General features: G+C 44.8%; 1 protein-coding gene across 9 annotated transcripts in view; it reads left to right on the plus strand.

Moving 5' to 3' along the window:
* Positions 1–16,485, plus strand: part of NACC2 (NACC family member 2) — a 209,015-nt gene that overhangs the window by 152,613 nt on the left and 39,917 nt on the right. For 2 of the 9 annotated variants that reach the window (XM_073640151.1, XM_073640152.1), the window contains exon 2: positions 10,742–10,816. The exons of the other annotated variants lie outside the window; for them this stretch is intronic. The gene's annotated coding sequence lies outside the window, so the exon portion shown is untranslated. The remainder of the gene's footprint in view (positions 1–10,741; positions 10,817–16,485) is intronic. 9 annotated transcript variants of the gene reach the window in all.

A 16,485-nucleotide genomic window follows, 5' to 3' on the forward strand; every position in this document is an offset into this window, starting at 1 on the left:
TATAGTGGATATTGACGTATAGAAGCACTATATTATAGCGTCATATGCGTTAGGATATTGGTATATATAATACTCTATACATATATTTTATATGGCATCAAATGCTTGTGTGTAAATAATATACATTGTGTTTTCATGTGTAATATATATTATATAATGGTCCATAGACTTTCGTGCACCAACATCGTATAGATATATTTTGGTAATTTTGTTCTATGGCTCAGAAGCGTTGCAGGGCAATAATGTGCAATATACCGTATGTAATATATATTATATGTAGTATTTGCTTGGCTCAGCCGGTCAGTCGTCTAACTGTTGAGAGAGAGAACATGATTGTGACTATATAAACTTTTAGTTGCAAATAAACTTTTATAAAACCTTCTAGCATAATAATATGATGATTGTGAGTTACAGAATATCATTTTGGGACACAGAAATATAATTTTATGCACATTTTATTGTTTGCTAAATGCTTTTTATCTGTTTTGCATCTGTTGCTCCGCAGTACTGCAGGGCGGCACGCTCCGTGTACCTGTCTGCACCCATTATATCTGATATACTGCAGTGACTTGGACACTTCTCGGCGTGCTGCAGTATCTATAGTACTAGTACTGGCATGTAATGCATTTACCCCGAGCTCTCCAGATTGTGAACGTAAAGTGCAGCCACGGTCTTATATGATGGAGTTGTATTGTAAGTTATTATCTGATACAATAGTGCGGCTTTATAACAAGCAGGAGTCACACCGATGCTGCAGCTGAGCAGCGAGGAACGTCTGTCCACTACAGCCTGTATTCTGTGAATGGCTGCGGCTTTCATATTTTTTTTTTTACATTTTTATTTTCTCCTAAAATAAAATCTGAACGAGCCATAATATATGCCCTCCATATCGTTGGCAGCCATGCTCTGTGTACCTACAGCATTTCCAGCCTTGGTCTCTGCGCCCCCCGAGTGTTGGCAGGCTTGGTTCACACCCTCAGAGCGTTGGCAGCCCTTGTCCACATCCTTCTATCACTGTGGGCCACAGTTCCTCAACACATTGCTACCGAGCCCCTTATAGTGTCAGCAGCTAATCACTTAAAGACATACCTTCCATCCAACTCTGATCCAGTGGGACAGTCCCAAATTTTGGGAGCTGTTCCAGGAGGTCAGGGGTATGTGCCACCTTCAACAGTATATATCCTGAGGACACGTACAGCTGAAGACAGTGTTGGAGCAGAGAGCCGTCAGATCTCTGCTTTACCATCACATCTCGGCAGGAACTGTAGGACCAACAAGGACCTTCTAGTCACTTGACTGGGCAGCAGAGAGCAGGGATATCAAAGAGGACATGGGCAATGAAATGCTTGTGTGGGCACCATTGTGGGGAATTCATATAGTGTGGGCATTTTGCTGCAGGAGGTGTGTGGGGGTATCATTTTGTGTTTGAGGGCCATATGAGGGCATCATACTGTGAGGTGGAGACTGGGCATTGTGTGTGGGAGGCTGTGGGTATAATATGTTGGAGGATCATACTGTGTGTTGAAGGGCAATGTGGGGGCATCATACTGTGTGTCGGGGCAACTGTGGGTATCTGTGTGTGGACTGTGGGGGGGGGGCATTATACAGTATAGTGTGTGTGGGTACTGTGGGGGAATCTTACTGTGTGTGTCTGGGTACTGTGGGGGAGCATCATAAAATTTGTGGGTACTAGAGAGGGTATAATAGAGTGTGTGGATGGTGTGAGGGCATCATATAGTGTGTGTGGATACTGTAGGGCATCATATAGTGTGTGTGGATACTGTAGGGCATCATATAGTGTGTGTGGATACTGTAGGGCATCATATAGTGTGTGTGGCTACTGTGAGGGCATCATATAGTGTGTGTGGATACTGTAGGGCATCATATAGTGTGTGTGGATACTGTAGGGCATCATATAGTGTGTGTCGGTACTGTAGGGCATCATATAGCATGTGTGGGTACTGTAGGGCATCATATGGTGTGTCTGTGGATACTGTGGGGGCATCATATAGTGTATGTGGGTACTGTAGGGCATCATATAGTGTATGTGGATACTGTGGGGCATCATAGTGTGTGTGTGGGGGGGTACTGTAGGGCATCATATAGTGTGGGTACTGTAGGGCATCATATAGTGTGTGAGGGTACTGTAGGGCATCATATAGTGTGGGTGTGGATACTGTAGGGCATCATATAGTGTGGGTGTGGATACTGTAAGGCATCATATAGCGTGGGTGTGGATACTGTAGGGCATCATATAGTGTGGGTGTGGATACTGTAGGGCATCATATAGTGTGTGTGTGGATACTGTAGGGCATCATATAGTGTGTGTGTGGATACTGTGGGGCATCATATAGTGTGTGTCGGTACTGTAGGGCATCATATAGTGTTTGTCGGTGCTGTAGGGCATCATATAGTATGTGTGGGTACTGTAGGGCATCATATGGTGTGTCTGTGGATACTGTGGGGGCATCAAATAGTGTATGTGGGTACTGTGGGGGTATCATATAGTGTGTGTGGATACTGTGGGTGCATCATATAGTGTGTGTGGGTACTGTGGGGGAATCTTACTGTGTATGTCTGGGTACTGTGGGGGAGCATCATAAAATTTGTGGGTACTAGAGAGGGTATAATAGAGTGTGTGGATGGTGTGAGGGGGGCATCATATAGTGTGTGTGGCTAATGTGGGGGCATCATATAGTGTGTGTGGATACTGTAGGGCATCATATAGTGTGTGTGGATACTGTGGGGCATCATAGTGTGTGTGGGGGGGGTACTGTAGGGCATCATATAGTGTGTGGGTACTGTAGGGCATCATATAGTGTATGTGGGTACTGTAGGGCATCATATAGTGTGTGTGGGTACTGTAGGGCATCATATAGTGTGTGTGGGTACTGTGGGGCATCATATAGTGTGTGTCGGTACTGTAGGGCATCATATAGTGTTTATCGGTACTGTAGGGCATCATATAGTATGTGTGGGTACTGTAGGGCATCATATGGTGTGTCTGTGGATACTGTGGGGGCATCAAATAGTGTATGTGGGTACTGTAGGGCATCATATAGTGTGTGTGGATACTGTGGGGGCATCATATAGTGTGTGTGGATACTGTGGGTGCATCTTATAGTGTGTGTGGATACTGTGGGGGCATCATATAGTGTATGTGGGTACTGTAGGGCATCATATAGTGTGTGTGGGTACTGTAGGGCATCATATAGTGTGTGTGGGTACTGTGGGGCATCATATAGTGTGTGTCGGTACTGTAGGGCATCATATAGTGTTTATCGGTACTGTAGGGCATCATATAGTATGTGTGGGTACTGTAGGGCATCATATGGTGTGTCTGTGGATACTGTGGGGGCATCAAATAGTGTATGTGGGTACTGTAGGGCATCATATAGTGTGTGTGGATACTGTGGGGGCATCATATAGTGTGTGTGGATACTGTGGGTGCATCTTATAGTGTGTGTGGATACTGTGGGGGCATCATATAGTGTATGTGGGTACTGTAGGGCATCATATAGTGTGTGTGGGTACTGTAGGGCATCATATAGTGTGTGTGGGTACTGTAGGGCATCATATAGTGTGTGTGGGGGTACTGTAGGGCATCATATAGTGTGTGTGGGGGTACTATAGGGCATCATATAGTGTGTGTGTGGATACTGTAGGGCATCATATAGTGTGTGTGTGTGGATACTGTAGGGCATCATATAGGGTGTGTGTGGATACTGTAGGGCATCATATAGTGTGTGTGTGGATACTGTGGGGCATCATATAGTGTGTGTCGGTACTGTAGGGCATCATATAGTATGTGTCGGTACTGTAGGGCATCATATAGTGTGTGTCGTACTGTAGGGCATCATATAGTATGTGTGGGTACTGTAGGGCATCATATGGTGTGTCTGTGAATACTGTTGGGGCATCATATAGTGTATGTGGGTACTGTGGGGGCATCATATAGTGTGTGTGGATACTGTGGGGGCATCATATAGTGTGTGTGGATACTGTGGGGGCATCATATAGTGTATGTGGGTACTGTAGGGCATCATATAGTATGTGTGGGGTACTGTAGGGCATCATATGGTGTGTCTGTGGATACTGTTGGGGCATCATATAGTGTGTGTGGATACTGTGGGGGCATCATATAGTGTGTGTGGGGGTACTGTAGGGCATCATATAGTGTGTGTGTGGATACTGTAGGGCATCATATAGTGTGTGTGGATACTGTGGGGGCATCATATAGTGTGTGTGGGGGTACTGTGGGGGCATCATATAGTGTGTGTGTGGATGCTGTAGGGCATCATATAGTGTGTGTGTGGATACCGTAGGGCATCATATAGTGTGTGTGGATACTGTAGGGCATCATATAGTGTGTGTGTGTGTGGGGGGGGGGTACTGTAGGGCATCATATAGTGTGTGAGGGTACTGTGGGGGCATCATATAGTGTGTGAGGGTACTGTGGGGGTGCATCAGTGTGTGTGTTGGGCTCTGTGGGGGCAATGAAAGGTGTATCGTACTATGCGTGAATAGTAATGGGTCTCACAAGGAGCATTATTTCTATGTGGGCACATACACATGTGGTCAAAAATGTTGGTACCCCTCCTTTAATGAATAAAAACCCACAATGGTCACAGAAATAACTTGAATCTGACAAAATAAATAATAAATTAAAAATGTATGAAAATGAACAAATGAAAGTCAGACATTGCTTTTCAACCCTGCTGCCACAGAATTAAAAAAATAAATAAACTCATGAAATAGGCCTGGACAGAAATGATGGTTCTCTTCTTAACTTAATATTTTGTTGAGCAACCTTTGGAGGCAATCACTGCAATCAAACGATTCCTGTAATTGTCAATGAGACTTCTGCACCTCTCGACAGGTATTTTGGCCCACTCCTCATGAGCAAACTGCTCCAGCTGTCTCGTGTTTGAAGGTTGTCTTTTCCAGACGGCATGTTTCAGCTCTTTCCAGAGATGCTCAATAGGATTTAGGTCAGGGCTCATAGAAGCCACTTCAGACTAGTCCAATGTTTTCCTCTTAGCCATTCTTGGGTGTTTTTAGCTATTTGTTTTGGGTCAATATCCTGTTGCAAGACCCATGACCTGTGACTGAGACCAAGCTTTCTGACACTGGGCAGCACATTTCTCTCTAGAATCCCTTGATAGTCTTGAGATTTCATTGTACCCTGCACAGATTCAAGACACCCTGTGCCAGATGCAGTAAAGCAGCCCCAGAACATAGCAGAGCCTCCTCCATGTTTCACAGTAGGGACAGTGTTCTTTTCTTGATCAGCTTCATTTTTCCGTCTGTGAACATAGAGCTGATGTGCCTTCCAAAAACTTAAATTTTTGTCTCATCTGTCCATAGGACATTCTCCCAGAAGCTTTGTGGCTTGTCAACATGTAGTTAAACAAATTCCAGTCTGGTTTTTTCAACAATGGTGTTTTCCCATGAAGTCCACTTTGAATCAAACAACGACGGATGATGCGATCTGACACTGATGTTCCTTGAGCTTGAAGTTCACCTTTAATCTCTTTAGAAGTTATCCTGGGCTCTTTTGTTACCATTTTTATTATCCTTCTCTTTGATTTGTCATCAATTTTCCTCCTGCGGCTATGTCCAGGGAGGTTGGCTACAGTCCCATGTGTTTTGATCTGCAACATAAACTAGGGAAAGAAGGGGAGAGCTGTCCCTACAGTAAGACTAAGCTGAGTCCCTACGTTGTAGCGGGCGACCTGTTCCTTGTGAACAGACCCGCCTTCGTCCTCGGCTAGTCTGAACGGAGACCTATAGAGAAAGGGAGGGGTCCCTAAAAGAACTAAGGACTAGGACAAAAATGGGACACCTCCTAACAGAAGTTGTTGCAGAGCAAAAGATAAACTGACAAAAGTACTAGAGGTCCAGAGGACCAAGCAAACTAGAGATAGGCACAAAAGCACCTGGCTAGAAAGACAGTCTAAACAACACTGAAGTCCAGCAAGGCCAGAAGGGCGGAGCTGGAATATATAGGAAGATGGTCACGTGACCGCAAAACACAAGATAGAAACAAAAACAAACAGGAGGGTTCTAACAGTACCCCCTTTTTTATGAGGATCCTCCAGGGCCAGGCCTATCCGGAAATCTCCTGTGGAAAGCTCTGACAAGTCTAGGGGCAGAGACATCATCTGCCTTAACCCAGGAGTTATCCTCGGGACCGAAACTTTTCCAAGCGACGAGATACTGCAATCTCCCTCTATGCTCTCTGGAATTCAGGATACGAGAAATTTCATATTCGCCGTCTTCCACCACCGGAGGAACTGTGACAGTGGCCTCCCTATCTGATACATCAGCCTTTTTTAACAAGGAAACATGAAACACAGGATTAATCTTCCAGGAGGAGGGAACCTCTAACCTAACAGCAGACTGGTTAACCACCTGAAGCACCTTAAATGGCCCCACAAACTTCAGACCCAATTTTTTAGAGGGAATCCTCAACCACAGATTATTTGAGGACAACCAAACCATGTCACCCACAGTAAACAAAACCTCTTTACGTTTCCTGTTAAAATACTACTTGGACTTTTTGTTAGCCTCTTGAAGGTTACAACGTACATTAGTCCAAACTCTCTCGAAATCACCGGAAAAATTCTCCTCCTCCGGCACCGCCGACCCCAATTTGGAGAACGAACCAAAAGACGGATGTCTCCCAGTACAACAAATAAAAGGAGAACACCCAGCAGAGGAGGATGTATGGTTGTTAAGAGCAAATTCTGCGAGTGGCAGAAACTCAGACCACCCCTCTTGATTGTCTGCCAAAAAACAACACAAAAACTGTTCAACATCCTGGTTCTTTCTTTCAGTCTGTCCATTAGACTCAGGATGATAACCAGACGAAAATGACAAATGGACTCCCAACCTGTCACAAAAAGCACGCCAAAAGCGAGCCACAAACTGTGGTCCCCTATCAGAAACAATGTGGGTGGGAACGCCATGGAGCCTGACAATTTCCTTAACAAACGCCTTAGCGAGTGTCTTAGCGCAGGGTAGCTTAATGAATGGAACCAAATGATACATCTTGCTAAAACGGTCCACGATCACCCAGATGACAGTGAAACCCTCGGACACAGGAAGGTCAGTAATAAAATCCATTGCCAAATGCGTCCAAGGCGCACTAGGAACCTCCAGAGGGCAAAGCAACCCCGCAGGGGTATGTGAAGCCTTTGACCTAGCACACACCGTACATTGACGCACCCACTTGATGACTTCCTTCTGCTACCCAGGCCACCAAAAACTGCGACTGATAAGTCTCTTAGTCTTAGAAATTCCTGGATGACCTGCCAACCGAGACTCATGATACTCCACAATCAAACCTCTCCTAGAGGTTCTAGGCACAAACAACCTCCCATGAGGAGTGTTAGATGGGGCATCATCTTGGGCTTTCAGAATCCCTTCTTCCAAAACGGAGTCCAATGCTGCTACCACAACTCCTTCCTGTAAAATGCTCTCCTCCTCCTCGGTACCAACCATGGGAGAAAAGCTGCGAGATTAAGCATCGGCTTTATCATTCTTAGTACCAGGGATATAGGTAACAGAAAAATTAAACCGAGAAAAAAAAAGTGCCCACCTAGCTTGACGGGCATTCAAGCGTTTGGCAGCATCCAGATAGATCAAATTCTTATCTGTGAAAACCTGAACAGGAAATTTAGCACCTTCCAAGAAATGACGCCAATGTTCAAACGCAAGTTTAATAGCCAGCAATTCCCGATTACCAACATCGTAATTAAGTTCAGTTTCGGAAAAATTTTTCGAAAAAAAAGCACAGGGATGTACTCCATCCTTGTTCTCCTGAGACAAAACTGCACCGACCCCCACCAAAGAAGCATCAACCTCGACCAAAAAAGGCTTGGTCTCATCAGGCTGCATAAGTATAGGGGCAGAACTGAACCTCTCCTTGAGATACACAAAAGCTTCAGTGGCCTCAGTAGTCCACTGGGCCGTATTCGCACCTTTCCTGGTGAGATCGGTCATCGGCTTAACAATTATAGAAAAATTCTTAATGAATTTCCTGTGATAATTGTCGAAACCCAAAAATCTCTGTATTGATTTCAAACTAATAGGGCTAGGCCATTCCTGCACAGCCTGAACTTTCACCGGGTCCATCTCAAAGCCCTCGCTGGAGATAATGTAGCCCAAAAAAATAATTCTCTGCACAGCGAACTCGCATTTCTCCAGCTTAGCAAAAAGTGAATTGTCACTTAACAACTGCAATACCTCACGTATGCTCTGCCAATGAGACTCCAGATCCGGCGAATAAATCAAAATGTCATCCAAATACACCACCACATTCTTACCAATCAAAGGTCTCAGGATGTCATTAATAAGGTTCTGAAAAAACGCGGGAGCATTGGTAAGACCAAAGGGCATCACCAGATTCTCAAAATGACCTACCGGAGTGTTAAAAGCAGTTTTCCATTCATCACCCTCCTTCATTCGTAACAAATTGTATGCCCCCCGGAGATCAATTTTAGAGAACCACTTGGCCCCTACTAACTGGTTAAATAAGTCTGGAATTAATGGCAATGGGTAGGAATTGCGTACGGTAATCTTATTAATTTCACGAAAGTCCAGACATGGACGTAAACCACCATTTTTTTTAACAAAGAAAAATCCAACGGCCACAGGCGACTTAGAAGGTCTAATGTGACCAGCAGCCAAGCTCGTCTGTATGTATTCCTCCAAGGCCTTTCTTTTAGGGATAGTCAGATTAAATAAGCGACTCTTGGGAAGAGTAGCTCCAGGAACAAACTCAATGGTGCAATCATAGTCCCTATGAGGAGGTAAAACTTGCGACTCCTCCTCTGAAAAACCCTTCCAAAAATCCTGAATAGGTACAGGTAATTCCCCTTTTTCCACAGCCGCAATGCGACCATTACAACATTTATCATAGCACTTAGGACTCCAAGACTTAATCTCATTAGTAGACCAGTCCAGTAAAGGATTGTGCAGTTTTAACCAAGGCAAACCTAAAACGACTGGAGAGGGTAAATTATTTAATACCACCAAATCCAAATTTTCTTGGTGAATGCCATTGATAGTGAGGGGAAATGCAGCAACCTTGTGAGTAATACATTTCAAAGGAGTGTTATCAATTGCAATCACAGAAATAGGTGATGACAAAGGTTTGGATTCCAATTTAAGTTTTTCCAAAAACCCCTTATCAATCACATTAAGTGTAGAACCACAATCCACAAATACCTGAAATTCAATCAAATCTTCCTGCAATGAAGTACTCCCTGAAAGAAATACTCCCTTAGAGTTCAAACAAGCAATACGGGCGTAACTGACCTATTTTTTTTCTTTACTTAAACGAAGCTCACAGTTCTTAATCAAATGGTCAGATTTACCACAATAAAAACACAATCCCTTGGAAAACCTGCGGTCTCTTTCCGGAGAGCGGAGTGACATCACCCCAACCTCCATCGGTTCTCCGCTGTCCGAGTAGACCCTCTGGGAACTAGGAGCTGCCATTGCAGGAATCTTTTCATCATAAACCCTGGCACGCAGTCTCCTGTCCACACGTATAGCTAATTTCATTGCTTCTTGCAAGGTTTCAGGTGCAGGAAATGCAATCAGCAGATCCTTAACCCTTTCACTTAGACCAGCAAGAAAAAAACATTTTAACACCGAATCATTCCATTTCACTTCTGAGGACCACCTTCTGAAGTGTGTACAATAATTTTCAACATCACCTGACCCCTGATTCAAACGTCTCAGTTCTGTCTCAGCAGATGAGACTCGATCAGGATCGTCATACAATAGCCCCATAGCAGAAAAAAATCCTCCACTGACCTAAAACACGGATCATTAGGTTGGAGAGAAAAGGCTCACCCCTGTGGTTCCTTGCGCAAAAGTGGCATGATAAACCCAATGCGCTGTGATTCATTCCCAGAGGACCTTGGTCTCAAATGAAAATATAATAAACAAGCATTTTTAAAGGAAAAAAAATCTTGTTGTTTACCATCAAAAATATCAGGGAGTCCTACCTTCGGTTCCACAAAATGCTCTCCCGGACAGCTACTCACGTGTTGCCGGAGCTCAGACACCTCCAGAGACAATCCCTGCAGGCGTTGAGCCAAATCTTGAACAGAAACCATACTGATCCCCGGATTTCTTTCCTTAAAGTTTTTTTTTTGTTGTTTTGGGCTGGACTTACTGTTATGATCTGCAACATAAACTAGGGAAAGAAGGGGAGAGCTGTCCCTACAGTAAGACTAAGCTGAGTCCCTACGTTGTAGCGGGCGACCTGTTCCTTGTGAACAGACCCGCCTTCGTCCTCGGCTAGTCTGAACAGAGACCTATAGAAAAAGGGAGGGGTCCCTAAAAGAACTAAGGGCTGGGACAAAAATGGGACACCTCCTAAACAGAAGTTGTTGCAGAGCAAAAGATAAACTGACAAAAGTACTAGAGGTCCCAGAGGACCAAGCAAACTAGAGATAGATAGGCACAAAAGCACCTGGCTAGAAAGAGTCTAAACAACACTGAAGTCCAGCAAGGCCAGAAGGGCGGAGCTGGAATATATAGGCAGATGGTCACGTGACCGCAAAACACAAGATAGAAACAAAAACAAACAGGAGGGTTCTTACACCATGGGTCTTAAATTTCTGGATAATATGTGCAACAGTAGTCACAGGAACATCAAGCTGCTTGGAGATGGTCTTATAACCTTTACCTTTAACATGCTTGTCTATAATTTTCTTTCTAGTCTCCTGAGGCAACTCTTTCCTTTGCTTCCTCGGGCATGTTGAGTGTGGTACACACCATGTCACCAAACTGCACAGTGAGTATCTGTAGCCCTATATACAGGCCCGCTGACTGATTACAAGATTGTAGACACCTGTGATGCTAATTAGTGGACACAACTTGATTTATCATGTCCCTTTTGTCACAGTATTTTCAGGGGTGCCATCATTTCTGTCCAGGCCTATTTCATGAGTTTAATTTTTTTAAAAATTCTGTGGAAGCAGAAAAGCAATGTCTGACCTTCATTTTGTTTATTTTCATACATTTTTAATTTATTACATTTGTCAGATTCAAGTTATTTCTGTGACCATTGTGGGTTTTTCTTTCATTCAACGAGGGGTACAACAATTTTGACCACGTGTGTATATAGCACTGGGCCACGTTAGGGAAAAGACTTAGCCCAAAATAAAAAAAATTCACACTCCGCAGTTGGTGTCCCTCTTTCCTAACTTTCACAGTTGGAAAGTATGATTAATGATGAATGACTATCCTGCGTGTGATGGCCTCCCTGGCTGCTGTACTGCCTGTACATATCGCCTTACCAGAGCCGATATTGACGACTAATCATCTACTGATTGACTTCAGTGATGACCAACCTCACCCCGTATAATCAGTGCATCCTCTGGATGTAAAAGTAACATCCATTATAACCATAAATTCTATTACTGAAGTATTAGAGGGCAGGAAGCCCTAAACATAAGGGGCGGGGGCTTTACTTCATTGGCTTAGAATCTCCCAGTAAGTGATGTCATCATGCTGGATAACATGACATCACTAGTTCCAATCCTAGACTGTTTCAAAGCCCCATGGTCACTACAACCCTCACTATCCATAACTGTCATGTAGTGGCTGGATCCACCCCAAGTGCCCCCTGCTGGCCCAGTGCAGGAGGACACAATGGGCATTACATATAGAAAAGTTTCTTACGTGTATGATTATTATTATTTATTATTATAGCGCCATTTATTCCATGGCGCTTTACATGTGATAGGGATATACATAGCAAAAACATTTACATAATCTTAAAAAAACAAGTCAGCGACTGGTACAGGAGGAGCGAGGACCCTGCCCGCGAGGGCTCACAATCTACAGGGGATGGGTGAGGATACAGTAGGTGGGGGTAGAGGAGGTCATGCAGTAATGTGGTGGAGCGGTGGTTACTGCAGTTTGTAGGCTTGTCGGAAGAGGTAGGTCTTCAGGTTTCTTTTGAAGGCTTCCATGGTAGGCGAGAGTCTGATGTGTTGGGGTGCAGAGTTCCAGAGTAGGGGGGATGCACGGGAGAAATCTTGTATGCGATTGTGGGAAAAGGAGATAAGAGGGGAGTAGAGAAGGAGATCTTGTGAGGATCGGAGGTTGCGTGCAGGTAAGTACCGGGAGACTAGGTCACAGATGTATGGAGGAGACAGGTTGTGGACGGCTTTGTATGCCGTGGTTAGGGTTTTGAACTGGATTCTCTGGGCAATGGGGAGCCAGTGAAGGGATTGACAGAGGGGTGAGGCCGGGGAATAGCGGGGGGACAGGTGGATTAGTCGAGCAGCAGAGTTTAGGATAGATTGGAGGGGCGCAAGAGTGTTGGAAGGGAGGCCACAGAGCAGGAGGTTGCAGTAGTCGAGGCGGGATATGATGAGGGCATGCACTAGTGTTTTTGCAGAGTCTTTGCTGAGGAATGCACGGATCCGGGAGATATTTTTGAGTTGGAGTCGGCAGGAAGTGGAAATGGCTTGGATATGTGGTTTGAAGGAGAGATCAGAGTCCAGGGTTACCCCAAGGCAGCGAGCTTGTGGGACTGGGGAGAGTGAACAGCCATTGACGTTGATGGATAGGTCAGATGGGGGATATGAATGAGAGGGTGGAAAGATGATTAACTCTGTTTTATCCATGTTGAGTTTTAGAAATCTGGCAGAGAAGAAGGATGAGATGGCGGATAGACATTGTGGGATTTTGGTTAGTAGGGAGGAGATATCGAGTCCAGAGAGGTAGATCTGTGTGTCATCAGCATAGAGGTGATACTGAAAGCCGTGAGACTCTATGAGCTGTGCCAGGCCAAAGGTGTAGATGGAGAAGAGCAGAGGTCCTAGAACTGAACCTTGGGGGACACCGACAGATAGGGGGCGAGATGAGGAGGTGGTGTGTGAGTGGGAGACTCTGAATGTTCTGTCTGTTAAGTATGAGGAGATTCAAGATAGGGCCAAGTCCGGGATGCCAAGAGATGAGAGAATCTGTAGTAAGAGGGAATGGTCCACTGTGTCGAAGGCAGATGACAGGTCCAGAAGGAGGAGGATGGAGTAGTGTCGCTTGGATTTGGCAGTTAGTAGGTCGTTGGTGACTTTAGTCAGGGTAGTTTCAGTCGAGTGATGCGGTCGGAAGCCAGATTGTAGGCGGTCGAAGAGGGAACAGGAGGAGAGTTGGGAGGACAGTTCAAGGTGGACATGTTGTTCTAGTAGTTTTGAGGCAGAGGAGAGAAGTGATATGGGGCGGTAGCTAGTCAGAGAGGATGGGTCAAGGGAGGGCTTTTTGAGGATGGGTGTGATTGCGGCATGTTTGAAACATGAGGGGAAGACACCGGTTGTTAGTGACAGGTTGAAGAGGTGGGTTAGGGTTGGGATGAAGACTGTGGTAAGGTTAGGGATGAGGTGGGATGGGATTGGGTCAAGTTCGCAGGTGGTGAGGTGTGATTTGGAGAGTAAAGAGGAGACTTGACCTTCTGTAATGGTGGAGAAGTGGGGTTTGGAGGAGGAAGGTTGAGTAGATATGAGGAGGGTTGTGTGGACTTTAGGCAAAAGCTTTGTCTGATGGTGTCAATCTTCTGCTTGAAGAATGAGGCAAAGTCTTCGGCTGAGATGAGAAAAGAGGGAGGAGGTGCTGGGGGACGAAGGAGAGAATTGAAAGTGTTAAATAGCTGTTTAGGGTTGTGAGACAGGGAGGATATGAGAGATGAGAAGTAGGTTTGTTTTGCTGTAGTGAGCGCGGACTTAAAGATAGTGAGGGATTGTTTGAATGCGATGAACTGCTCGATGGAGTGAGACCTTTTCCATCTCCTCTCCGCAACCCTGGAGGCCCGTCGCAGTTCTTTAGTAAGTTTGGTGTGCCAGGGTTGCCTGTTGATTGTGCGAGATTTGGTATGTGTGAGAGGGGTGATCGAGTCGAGAGTTGCAGCTATTGTGGTGTTATATGAAGCGGCAGCAACATCTGCATTGTGTAAGGAATTTATGTCTGTAAGAGGGAGAAGGGATCCTTTCTTACTAGATGTAGGGATTTGAGGGGTTACTAGAAAGTGGAGGACTATAGAGGAAAAACTGAGAGCTAACAGAAACATGGTTAAAAGAGAGTAAGTGGTCAAAGTGTTGGTTACCTGACTCCTGCCCTGACTAACTGCCTCTGAAATAACTGCCACTTATCTCCGAAGCCACTTTGCACAAGAAGACGCCTGCACAACCCAGCACGCGTGCACCCCTTAAAAGTTTCTAAATATATAGGGCACACTAAACCATCAGGTGAGGGGCATTGTGGGAGCTGCTTGTGGCTAAATTAGCAGCTGGTCATCTCACCAGGAGATGACTGGGTGATCAAAGACAGGGCTAGGACTCTGCAGGCTCTGCAGTTTAGCACCTCTAAACATCAGATAAAGTCTACAGTGGGGAAAGGACAGACATATGTGAGTATTGAGTGGAAAGGGACAGATAAAGCAGAAATATCAAGCTGAGAATTCTACAAGTGAGTTGAATCAGGAGAGCAGAGCATTAGATGGCGGCATATACAGCAAGCAGAGGAATTATGCTGGAGAAGAGCATGTACCTGTGTGAAAAGAGATGACGAAGACGGATGTTAGTCCGTGGCCTCTGAAATAACTGCCACTTATCTCCGAAGCCACTTTGCACAAGAAGACGCGTGCACAACCCAGCACGCGTGCACCCCTTAAAGAGCTTCTAAATATATAGGGCACACTAAACCATCAGTGTATGTTTAGATGTAATGCAATTGTAATAGCAATATGCAGAATCTGCTAAATGACCAACTCGGTTCTGCTGCATCTCAAGTGAGAAATTAAGAGTGTTTCCCTTTAAGATAGATTGTTAAAAACCTTCCCTGTTTTAGGCTGGCAGTGTCATAATCTGTTTTTAACCCATAGCCGTGCCCATGTGTTTTGTATCGACCGATTCGATGCCCCCTTCCTTTCAGCAGGCAGGGAAGCCAGTGGGCATTGTGGCCATTATTGGGATAATCTTTGCCCTGTGGCGTTGTGCCCCGTGTGAATGATGAGGAGAGGATTACGGATTAGGCAGCGGTTGAGTGCCTAATAGAAGACTTGGAATATTTACTAAATGCGCTGATAATATGGAATATCGGCCTGTGAGAAGAGCGGAGAGAGTGCGCCCACCTGCTCGCTTTCACCTGTAGTATTACATGCAGTTTAAAGGGGGTCTCTCCCCATGACGTCCATATATCCAAATAGTAGCTGATCAATGGAGGATGTCCTGATAGGAGAAGCACTGGCACAATGGCTGAGGATGGTGGCTAAAGGGACGCTCCGATCTATACCATAAGTCAATGCTGGTATTAAATGGGGCATGGAAATAACATTTTTTGTTAAGAATAATCATTTGTGGGTAAACACCCAGTACTGATCCCAATTAGCAGTTGGCATCAGGAGAGATTAAAGGGGTTTTGCACACTTCTGGTATTAATGACCTAGGTCTCAATATGTGATTGGTGGAGATCCGAAGCCGGCAGCTATGTCAATAGGGTATGGAGCCCGAAAAGCACAGCTCAGCTCCCATTAACTTCACTTGAAAATGAGCTGCAGTACATGGAAATGGCCACTACACAGTGCACAGCGCTATGTAGTTGGGCTCCATTCACTGATTACATCTGATCTATGGGGTGTAGGATACTATTGGACTTTCACCAGTCTGATATTGATGTCCTATCCCAGTATAATAAGCCTGGAAAGCCTCTTTAATGATTCTCACAATTAGAAGGGTCCCTAACATATAAACTAATCATATTATATCCAGGGATCAGCTGTGATCGGTAGTGAAATCTGGCAGCCGCCAAATTAAGTATTAATCTGTTTCTATTGACATCAATTGGCTTTCTGCATCATTTAGTGACCCACTGGGTCCTCCAAAACATTCTAATTACCTGATGAGGGCCCTGAAGGGATAACACCTCTTCCCATCTATGAACTTCAAATTAGGGTATTTGAAGTCCTCATTAGGAACCCCATACAAGTGGTGCTCTGACATACAGTGGCTTGCGAAAGTATTCACCCTCTTTCCATTTTTCGTGTTTTGCTACTTCACAACCTGGAATTTCACTGTTTTTTTTTTGAGATTTTGTATCAGTTCATGTAAAGAACAACAAATAGGACAAAATAACTGAAAATTTCAGTTTGTATAACTATTCACCCCCCTAAAGTCAGTACTTTGTAGAGCCTCCTTTTGCAGCAATTACAACTGCAAGTCATTTTGGATAAGTCTCTATGAGCTTTCCACATCTTGCCAGTGGGATTTTTTCCCTTTCCTCAAAGCAAAACTGCTCCAGCTCCTTCAAATAGATGGTTTCCTTTGGTGAACAGAAATCTTCAAATCTGTCCACAGATTCTCAGTTGAATTAAGGTCTGGCTGTGACTAGGCCACTCCAGAACATTTACACGTTTCCCCTTTAACCACTCGAGTGTTGCTTTAGCAGTATGCTTTGGGTCAT

Source organism: Phyllobates terribilis, unplaced genomic scaffold (assembly GCF_046119375.1).
Source record: "Phyllobates terribilis strain yellow unplaced genomic scaffold, ASM4611937v1 Scaffold_7__3_contigs__length_470593459, whole genome shotgun sequence".
Classification (NCBI taxonomy): Eukaryota; Metazoa; Chordata; class Amphibia; order Anura; family Dendrobatidae; genus Phyllobates; species Phyllobates terribilis.